This window comes from Hydra vulgaris, chromosome 01, assembly GCF_038396675.1.
Source record: "Hydra vulgaris chromosome 01, alternate assembly HydraT2T_AEP".
Taxonomy (NCBI): domain Eukaryota; kingdom Metazoa; phylum Cnidaria; class Hydrozoa; order Anthoathecata; family Hydridae; genus Hydra; species Hydra vulgaris.
The window spans coordinates 60,587,012-60,597,054 of NC_088920.1; the positions used below are offsets into that span (position 1 = coordinate 60,587,012).

The following is a 10,043-nucleotide window of genomic DNA, read 5'->3' on the forward strand; positions in this document are numbered from 1 at the left end:
TTTCGCAACTATCGCCGATCGTTGGTCTTCTTTCCTCGCTTCGCTTCTTTCGTTTCTTTCTCGACTTTCCCACCTCCTTAAAATCTTCTTCCGACAGAGCAGTTTGGTCCACAACAATGTTTACATTTTCTTTTTCTTTACTTACCTCTTCAACTGGGGAAGCCATTCCACCATCTACAGTCAATGATGAAATATCTTCAACTACTTTTGGCTGTTCGTTTACAATCATCATCGCGACTACTTCATTATTACCAACTTCACTAGTTACAACATTATTACTTACATCATTTGATGAAACTATGTTAATTTTTGTATTATTTCGAATTCTTTCATTTAACAAAACTTGTCCGTTGTGTTTAGTTCTAACTCGATATCCCAATAAGTCGATAAAAACAGGAATCGATGAAACCAAATCCTCCATGACAGCTACTTGTATTCCACTGTAATATTCTCTACCCTCGTTCGGCGTTTTTCGCATAACGGGTTTAGTCAAAACGTGTTTACCATATCCTAACTGTTCCAAACATTTACCTACCTGAGAGTTTTTTGCCTCTAACGGCAGTCCAAAAATGGAAACATGAGTCCGTCTACTGGGTTGTCTGTTGGGATTTGATTTCTTAAAGACATGATGAAAACCATTTATACTCAGTCCTTTCTCTAAAAGAAAGTTTCGTGCACCTTCAGTTTTCATGACTATTTCAATAATTGAATTTCGGTTGATAAGTTGAATTCCCTCAAGATGTTCTGCCAAGTTCGCATTTTCAATTTCAACTATTACGTCCAAAATAGAAAGATTGGTTTGGACTCTTGAAACAAGAGTTCTTAGAAGTGGTCGACGATCAGTTTTTTTAACAATGTTTAACACGGAAGCATAACTTTTTGGTTTTGGAATGTTGTGGTATTGATCTTCGTCACTTAACAAATCATCGTCACTGTATTCAATTGCCACGTCTTCTATTAAATCTCCGTTCGACACTGCTTTCATTTTTTTCATCAGGTTTTCTGTCTCTTTGACCGTAATCGCCATCTCGTTACTTGAATTAGAAGGTTGTATTACTTCGAAAAGCTTTTCCACGCCAACCGGCTCACCAGCCGCCATCTTAATATTCGCACCTTAAAATCGTAAAAAACCCACAAGCAAGAAAACTAAAAAGTTTCAGTATGTGTTTTTTTCCGTAGTGTCCTCGTTCTTAAAATGAGGGGGTTGTTCAACTGCCCATTTTTGTAATTGTGGCTCTAAAATTTGAAACGCAACTTATCTAGCACGAAATCCTTTACGTTTTTCATTACAGATGCCACAAAACGAATCGAAACTCTTCGATCAAGTTGATAGGTCTCTCCTACATTATTAGTGACTTAGTGACTTGGTGAACGCAAGTGAACTCCAAGTTGGCTTTAAAAGCATTGCGAAGTCACAAGCTTTCGCCTACGACCATACCACGGTGAACACACCCGTTCTCGTCCGATCACGGAAGTTAAGCACCGTCGGGCCAGGGTAGTACTTGGATGGGGGACCGCCTGGGAACTCCTGGTGCCGTAGGCTTTTTCTTACTTTTCTCACTTTCAATACCTAAATACATCTTTGCTCCTTGTCGATTAGACACCTCTAAACATTGTCTCGGCCTAAAAGACGTCAAAATTGAAGTATTTTCATTTATTGCTTGAAGCTTCAATATTGTGCAAATATTCAGCTCTCTATATTTCATATATCCGGCAGTCAAGTGAACCTCATCCACGTTATTCCACAAAATCTCTAAAGTACAAAACAGTGCTACTCGAAAATTCAATAACTACACGAATCTCACCTTCGAAGAAGTGCTTGCAAATCGACCAATATTCGATAACATAACTCACTTATACGCTACAAACGTAAAACCTTCGAGCCAACTTCTGAACGCTTTCTAAACATTCAAGTTTAGATAGTCTTTAAAGTCTTGAATATGTTTAAAAACTCCATCACCATTCTTAACATATGTGAAAAAACGCTGAAATATTCTTTTATGCCAAGTAGATTGTCATTCAAGTATACAATAGGTTCTATAAGTAAGAACTGTATCTGTAACAGGTTCTAGTTGACTTGGAAAAAGAAAAACTTTCTTGTTTTAGTGTTGTGTTTATGCGAGAAAATGACAAGTTCTCATTGCTTCGTTTGTACAAGCAGCAGCAGCAGCAGCAGCAGCAGCAGCAGCAGCAGCAGTAAAGCCTCGTTTAAAAAGAAATCAACAACAAGCAAGTAAATGTATTTTTATTAGATAAAGCCTTTATTTACACTGTTTGTCAAATATCAAATATACAGGTACCATTTGCATACAAATTACAACATTAAAAAAACGTGTACATTTAAAAATTTAATCCGTAAAAATAATCTTTAAAACTCTGTTTAAAAACTCAAAAATCGTTCTATGAAAACATGAATCTGCAAAAGAAAAGTCGTTTGCACTGGCACGTCAATAAGACGTGCAAGTACAGTGGAAGGTTGCTTTTGTTTGTTTTAGTTTACCCACTCCCGAAACCCCGAAAATTCGAAATTTTGCGTCAAAATTTTTTGATGCCTACCTTATTTTTTTTTTTTTTTTTTTTTTTTTTTGACAAGATATATACATTTATTTCAGTTAAAACAAATTTACAGTTTGGGCTATTTACAATGAGGGGTTGTTTATCGTCATATATATAAAGTAACCAAAAATATAATTACAATGTCGATTTTATATAGTTTACAAGTAATGGGGTTTACAAGTATTTTTTATATATATATAATGCAAAAAAAAAACTGCAAAAAAAAGGATAGTTACAGCTTTAGCTTTTTGTTGGGTAATTGGCAATTTACATTTATTTATTTATTTTTTTTTGTTATAATAGTTGCTCATTTATAATATACTTATCTGTAGATATGCTTTATATCAAAAAGAAGGAGAACTAAAGTAAATATTAAATCTTGTTTATAAAATATAGTGCTGGCTATTAAACCTTGCATTTAAAAAATAAATGCATGTCCGTCGTACCTCAGGGTCACTAGGGACATGCGCGTGATCGTGCTTATAATATATACATCGTGGCGATTAACCCACGATCTTAAAATATATACACACAACCTTCGCTGTCACTGGACGGCTAGGGTCATGCACACATTCCTTTCTAACGCTGGTTGAAGATCCAATTGTTTTTATCTTATATATGTTATTGTAATCAAGACCTATAATTCACTATACTTAAATGGTGAATGTTAAGTCTTGATTATTACTATTGCTTATTGCGTTGTTTATAGAGAACACTCTGTGGAACTTTTCAATGTTATTTTCTCTGGCATATTTGTTATAATGTATTTTCCAGATGTATTTAATTTCGTTTATTATGTTTTCAGCAATTCTTGCTGCAGGTACATTGCGGTTTTCTTTAAGGTTAGAATTCCTACATCTCCATAGCTCATTAGTTGTAATATGAGTTATGGTGTTAATTATTTTTGCTGTAGGGTCTTTTTTCGGACGGTCCTCTATATTTATCAAAAAGAGTGCTTGTACCGAGTTAAAAGGTTTTAGTGGTAAAAGTTTTTCATAGATTTTTCTTATCGTTTTCCACACAGCCCTCGCCTTGCTGCAGAATATAAATGGGTGTAGGGTGTCCTCCTCCCGGCTGCAGTTTTTGCACTTGGAGTTACCGTGATATTGGCCACGTTTGATTTTCCAGGAATTGGTTTTTTCGAGGGTAGGGAGGGAGTTAGTAAAAATTCGCCAAAGCGTATTCTTACCTGTTCCCTGAGCATGAGAGTCAAAATTCCTCTCCCAGATTTGTTTCCATGGGAGAGTCTTTTGAAATTTTGCTTCCCATCTCAATTGGATTAGTTTTAAATTTAGGTTTTCTTTTTGATGAGAGATATGGGAGTAAATATTCTTTGCAGTTTTTTGGGTGATCTTGAAAATATCAGCATCATTTTTAATTCTCTCAACTACATCTTTATAGAAAAAAGGCAGTGGGTTGAGGGATTTTGGGCTGTTGTTTCCGGTAAGGAAAAGCCATTGCGGGTATTTATTTTTAGCTAAATTTTGTAGAGGATAAGATAAGAAGTATTTTTGCAAGAAGTAGACATGATGGCACTTGTCTACTTCTTTCATTTGAAAAATTTGTTTCATTCTGATGGCAAAACATTGGTTTTGCGCATCAAGAATGCCCAGACCCCCTTTGTTGACGGGTAGTTTCAAAATGTCTCTTTTTAAGGGTTCGGCATATATGCTCTGCCAAAGGTAGGTTGAGATTCCCTTGTCAATTTTCTTGAGATCAAGTTTAGAGACAGGGAACGCATTTGCCACATACCATACCTTTGACAGTGCAAGGGTGTTGATAAAGGTGCCTTTGCATTTTAAAGATAGGTTTCGATATTTGAAATTTTTAATTTTTTGTTCAAACTTTTGTATGGCTTTATGCCAGTTTATTCTGCTTGTGAAAGCTAGATCTGTGTGGAATGTAATTCCTAGTATTTTAATGCCAGTTTGGTTTGACCAGTTTATGTTAAAACTTTTTTGTTTAAGGACTCTTACAGTGTTCTCATATCCGATGTAGTTAAAGCCTCCAAGAGCTAGAGCTTTAGTTTTTTTCAAATTAATATTTGAGCCTGAAGCTTGTCTAAATCTATCAAGGATATTGAAAACCTCTTCAATCGCTTTTGCACTGCGAACAAACAGAGTGGTGTCGTCTGCATACTGCATTACTTTTAAATATGTTTTTGTACCTGGCAGTGGAACGCCGTCCACGAGTCTATTAGTTTGAAACTCCAGGGCAAGCGTTTCGACTGCCAGGCAGTACAGCATGAGGGATATTGGGTCCCCCTGACGCACACCTCTCTCTATTTTAAATGGTTTGCTCATATAGCCATTGTTCATGACAATTGATTGCGTGCTGTTCATTGTATTTTTGATCGCATTTATATAGTTTTGTCCTAGGTTAAATTTTTCAAGGATTTTAAAAAGAAAATTTCGGTCTATTTTGTCAAAAGCTTTTTCCTGATCAATAGTGATCAGGCAGCTTTCGATATTTTTTTCGTTGGTGTAGTGGATTACGTCTCTCGCAAGAAGTATATTTGAAAAAATGTTTCTACCTGGTACCGAGCACGTTTGTGCCGGCCCAAGCAAGATATATAGAATTTTAGAAAGCCTCAATGCAAGCGCTTTTGTGACAATTTTATAGTCGGCGCAGAGCAGAGATATTGGGCGCCAATTTTGCAGTAGAGTTCGGTCTCCATCTTTCGGTAAAAGACAGATGAGCGCCGTTTTTTGCGTCCAAGTTAATTCGCTGTTTTGATTAAAGACGTTTTCATTAAAGAGGGTAGTAAGCTCCTCGCCGTAAATGTCCCAATATTCTTGATAGAATTCGATTGGGATGCCATCAATTCCAGGGGTCTTGCCCTTGTTTAAAGATTTGGCGGCATTGTACAGCTCTTCGTTACTAAATTTTATGTTTAAGAAAGCGTTTTGATCGTCGCTTAAAGAATTTTCAATTTTTTTAATAAAATCGTTTTGTTTTTCTTGACTTAGGTGTTCTTTTTTGTATAGGTTTTTGTAAAAATTTCTTATTGATATAAGAATATTTTTAGGTTCAGTTATGGGGTCGTCCCCATCCTGTATAGTTTTAATAATTTTCTTTTTTTGATAATCTCTTTCTATTTGGAAAAGAGATTTAGTAGGTTTTTCGCCCTCTTCATACAAAAGTTGCTTTGTTCTCACAAAGACTCCTTTGTCATGAAAGAGGTATTTTTTTTGTTTTTGGAGTTGTTTAATTTTTTCATCATCTCTATTCGTTTTATTTTTTTCAAATTCTATTTCTTTTTCTAACAAAGTCTCTTGCTTTTTATTTTGCGTCTTTATAATTTTTGATGTTTCCATGGAAACATCTCTGATGCGGGTTTTAATTACATCCCACCATTGATTAGTATTTATATATTTAAATTTTTTATTTTTTTGTTTTTCGAAATCATCTAGCAATTTTTCTCTGAAATTTCGGTTACCTAATAAGCTTGTATTGAGATGCCAGTATCCTGGGCCTCTCTCGTTGATTATTTCGAGTTTCATTTCACATATTACTGCGTTATGGTCGCTTAAGGTGTTTTTCAAGAGCGAGCATTTGCAGTCTCTTAAAAGGTCATTAGACGCATATATGCGGTCTATTCGGCTTTTAAAGGATTTGTCCTCTTTTTCGTAAGTAAAGATCTTCTTACGCGTAAAGAGCGTCCTGAACACGTCGTTTACTCTATGTTTTTCCTTAAAAAGATTCAAGTTTTTAAACCCTACTCTATGGTTAATGTTTAAAAAATCTCCACCTTCCCTGTCTAAGCTTGGATTTTCAACCATGTTAAAGTCGCCTAACAAAATTAATGAGTCGTAAAGGCGCGCATGTTTGTTTAATTTTTCAAAAAAATGTTCTTTATTATTATGGGTATTTGGTGCATAAATATTAATTATTCTAATTTGTAAATTTTTAATAGTTAAAGTGGCAGCAATAATTCTTCCTTTCCTATCGTGAGTAGTTTGTTCTACTTTCGTTTCTTTTTTAAATAGAATAGCGACACCGCATTCGCGGTTTGTTCCGCTATTCCATAAAGAAGTTCCGTTTGTTTTATTTTTCCATTCTATGGCCCATTCCACAGCCGTTTTATCAGTGCTGTGTGTTTCTTGTATACAATATATATCATAATTTAGATTGTGAAAAAAATCCATTAAGCTATTTCGTTTCGCCTGGTTGTTAAGGCCGTTTACATTGTTTGTAAGAATTTTAACTGCCATGTTAAAAGATCAAAAGGAATTTTTAAAACATTTTTCTTGTGGTCTCAAGAGATTAAAAAATATAGAACAAAAGAATTCGAAATAAGAATTAAATCATCCGTTAAATTTTGCGCGCTTTTTATGAAGGCCTAATGTTTAAATAAAATTTCGTGGTTTAAAATTAAGCAAAAAAAAATAAACTTAAAAAGAATTTTCTTACGTGGTTTTTTTCTTTTCTCCAGAGATCGCCATTTCCGTCATCTTGTCTATTTCGTTATGCCTCGTCTCGACTGCCGTCTCTGCCATTTCTTCGTGCCAATTTTTTTCCGTCGTTTTGTCTTCTTCATTTGTCTTCTCGTTCTCTATTCTTCGTTTACTTTCTCCGCTTTCGTTCATCTTTGACTTAGTTTCTTCACGTCTTTTTGTACCTTTCTTACGTGTTTTGCGAGTTTCTTTATCATCATCATCATCAGATACTGTGTTTTGTTCAAAAAAAACTTGTTTACATTCAGCTTGGTCGTTTATTTCCATTTTAGTTGACTCATTTTCTTCCACTGCGATTAGCAGTGCGTTTTCATTTGTTTCATTTGATTTTAGACATATATGGGTTGATGGTTGGATATTTTTTTCATTAGCTTGGTTTTCGTTATCACTTATATTATTTGGCGTTTCTTTAACACTTTCATCGTTATATCGTTGTTCTTGCCGTCGTACCTGCCCATTGTGTTTGATTCTTACTCTGTATCCGAGAATTTCAATAGAGCGTGGTATCGGATTAACCATATCTTCCAGTATGGCAACTAGTATCCCACTATAGTACTCCCGTCCTTCATTCGGTGTTGTTCTCATGACCGGTTTTGTAAGTATGTGTCTTCCATATCCAATTTGCTCAAAGTATTTACCAATTTGTTCGTTTTTTGCTTCAAGCGGCATTCCAAAAATAGATACGTGTGTCCTTCGGCTCGGTTGCCTGTTAGGGTTCGATTTATTAAATATGTGGTGAAACCCATTAATGTTTAGACCTCTTTCAAGAAGAAAATTCTTCGATTCATCAGACTTCATCACTATTTCTATTACAGAGTTTCGGTTAATAAGTTGTACACCTTCTAAATCCTTTGCCAGATTGGCCTTTTCAATTTCAATAATCACATCGACGATCGAAGCATTTGTTTGCAGTTTTGAAAGAAGAGTTCTGTTAAGAGGTTTTCTCTCAATTTTTTTGGTTATGTTAGAGTTAATCGCGGAAGCATAGGTTTTCGTTTTATGTTGTGTGTTACTATCTTCCTCGTCGCCTGACAGGTCGTCGTCACTATAATTTATAACAAAATCATCAATTGGTTCACCATTTGCAACAGATCGCATTTTCTTTAATAAAATTTCCGATTCTTCATGTGTTATAGCAACATCGCTATATTTTTGAACAGATTTCGCTGTAGTTTTGAAAAAATCTTTTTCTCGATCACCACCTCCTACCTCCACCGGCTCGACAGCCGCCATCATAAATTCGCACGTAAGATAGATTATAAAAAAAACCACAAGGAAGACTAAAAAGTTTCAGTATGTGTTTTTTTCCGTAGTGTCCTCGTTCTTAAAATGAGGGGGTTGTTCAACTGCCCATTTTTGTAATTGTGGCTCTAAAATTTGAAACGCAACTTATCTAGCACGAAATCCTTTACGTTACATACATCTTTGCTCCTTGTCGATTAGACACCTCTAAACATTGTCTCGGCCTAAAAGACGTCAAAATTGAAGTATTTTCATTTATTGCTTGAAGCTTCAATATTGTGCAAATATTCAGCTCTCTATATTTCATATATCCGGCAGTCAAGTGAACCTCATCCACGTTATTCCACAAAATCTCTAAAGTACAAAACAGTGCTACTCGAAAATTCAATAACTACACGAATCTCACCTTCGAAGAAGTGCTTGCAAATCGACCAATATTCGATAACATAACTCACTTATACGCTACAAACGTAAAACCTTCGAGCCAACTTCTGAACGCTTTCTAAACATTCAAGTTTAGATAGTCTTTAAAGTCTTGAATATGTTTAAAAACTCCATCACCATTCTTAACATATGTGAAAAAACGCTGAAATATTCTTTTATGCCAAGTAGATTGTCATTCAAGTATACAATAGGTTCTATAAGTAAGAACTGTATCTGTAACAGGTTCTAGTTGACTTGGAAAAAGAAAAACTTTCTTGTTTTAGTGTTGTGTTTATGCGAGAAAATGACAAGTTCTCATTGCTTCGTTTGTACAAGCAGCAGCAGCAGCAGCAGCAGCAGCAGCAGCAGCAGCAGCAGTAAAGCCTCGTTTAAAAAGAAATCAACAACAAGCAAGTAAATGTATTTTTATTAGATAAAGCCTTTATTTACACTGTTTGTCAAATATCAAATATACAGGTACCATTTGCATACAAATTACAACATTAAAAAAACGTGTACATTTAAAAATTTAATCCGTAAAAATAATCTTTAAAACTCTGTTTAAAAACTTAAAAATCGTTCTATGAAAACATGAATCTGCAAAAGAAAAGTCGTTTGCACTGGCACGTCAATAAGACGTGCAAGTACAGTGGAAGGTTGCTTTTGTTTGTTTTAGTTTACCCACTCCCGAAACCCCGAAAATTCGAAATTTTGCGTCAAAATTTTTTGATGCCTACCTTATTTTTTTTTTTTTTTTTTTTAACAAGATATATACATTTATTTCAGTTAAAACAAATTTACAATTTGGGCAGTTTTACAACAATTGACGTTCCGTAATATATATACAAGTTATATAGTTATACAAATATATCAAAGACGATTTTAATGTTTAAATATTTTAAAAATCACTTTCAAGAGTCTTACTAAGATAAAAGTTCTGTATGTTTTTTTTAAAAAAAAGGAAAAATTTAACATAGAGGAGGGGATTAAAAAAGAAACAGCTATTTACTTGATGAAAAGGACGATTTCAGTTAAAAGGTGTTAAAAATTCAAATTTGCGCCATTAAGTAAACTCAGTGTAAAAATAATTGGAAAGGTAAAAAACTACTTGTGGGTATATATATAAAAAAATTAATAGATATTAGTTTACGTGCTTAAAATAAATTCGTCATGGCGATTAACCCATGACCTTATAAAATATAAACACAACCTTCGCCACCACCGGGCGGCTAGGGTCATGCAATCGTAAAATTGAAAGAAAAAGAAACATCCGTGTTTAAAATAAATACGTCGCGGCGATTAACCCGCGACCTTATAAAAAATACACACAACCGTAGTTATCACCGGACAACTAGGGTCATGCAA

The 10,043-nt window shown here is 34.6% G+C and overlaps 1 non-coding gene across 1 annotated transcript; it reads left to right on the plus strand.

The window, feature by feature from the left end:
• Positions 1-1,424: 1,424 nt before the first annotated feature.
• LOC124810646 (5S ribosomal RNA) lies at positions 1,425-1,543 on the plus strand. Its single transcript, XR_010636092.1, has one exon. It is a non-coding gene; the product is annotated as a 5S ribosomal RNA (ribosomal RNA).
• The last annotated feature ends 8,500 nt before the right edge of the window (positions 1,544-10,043 follow it).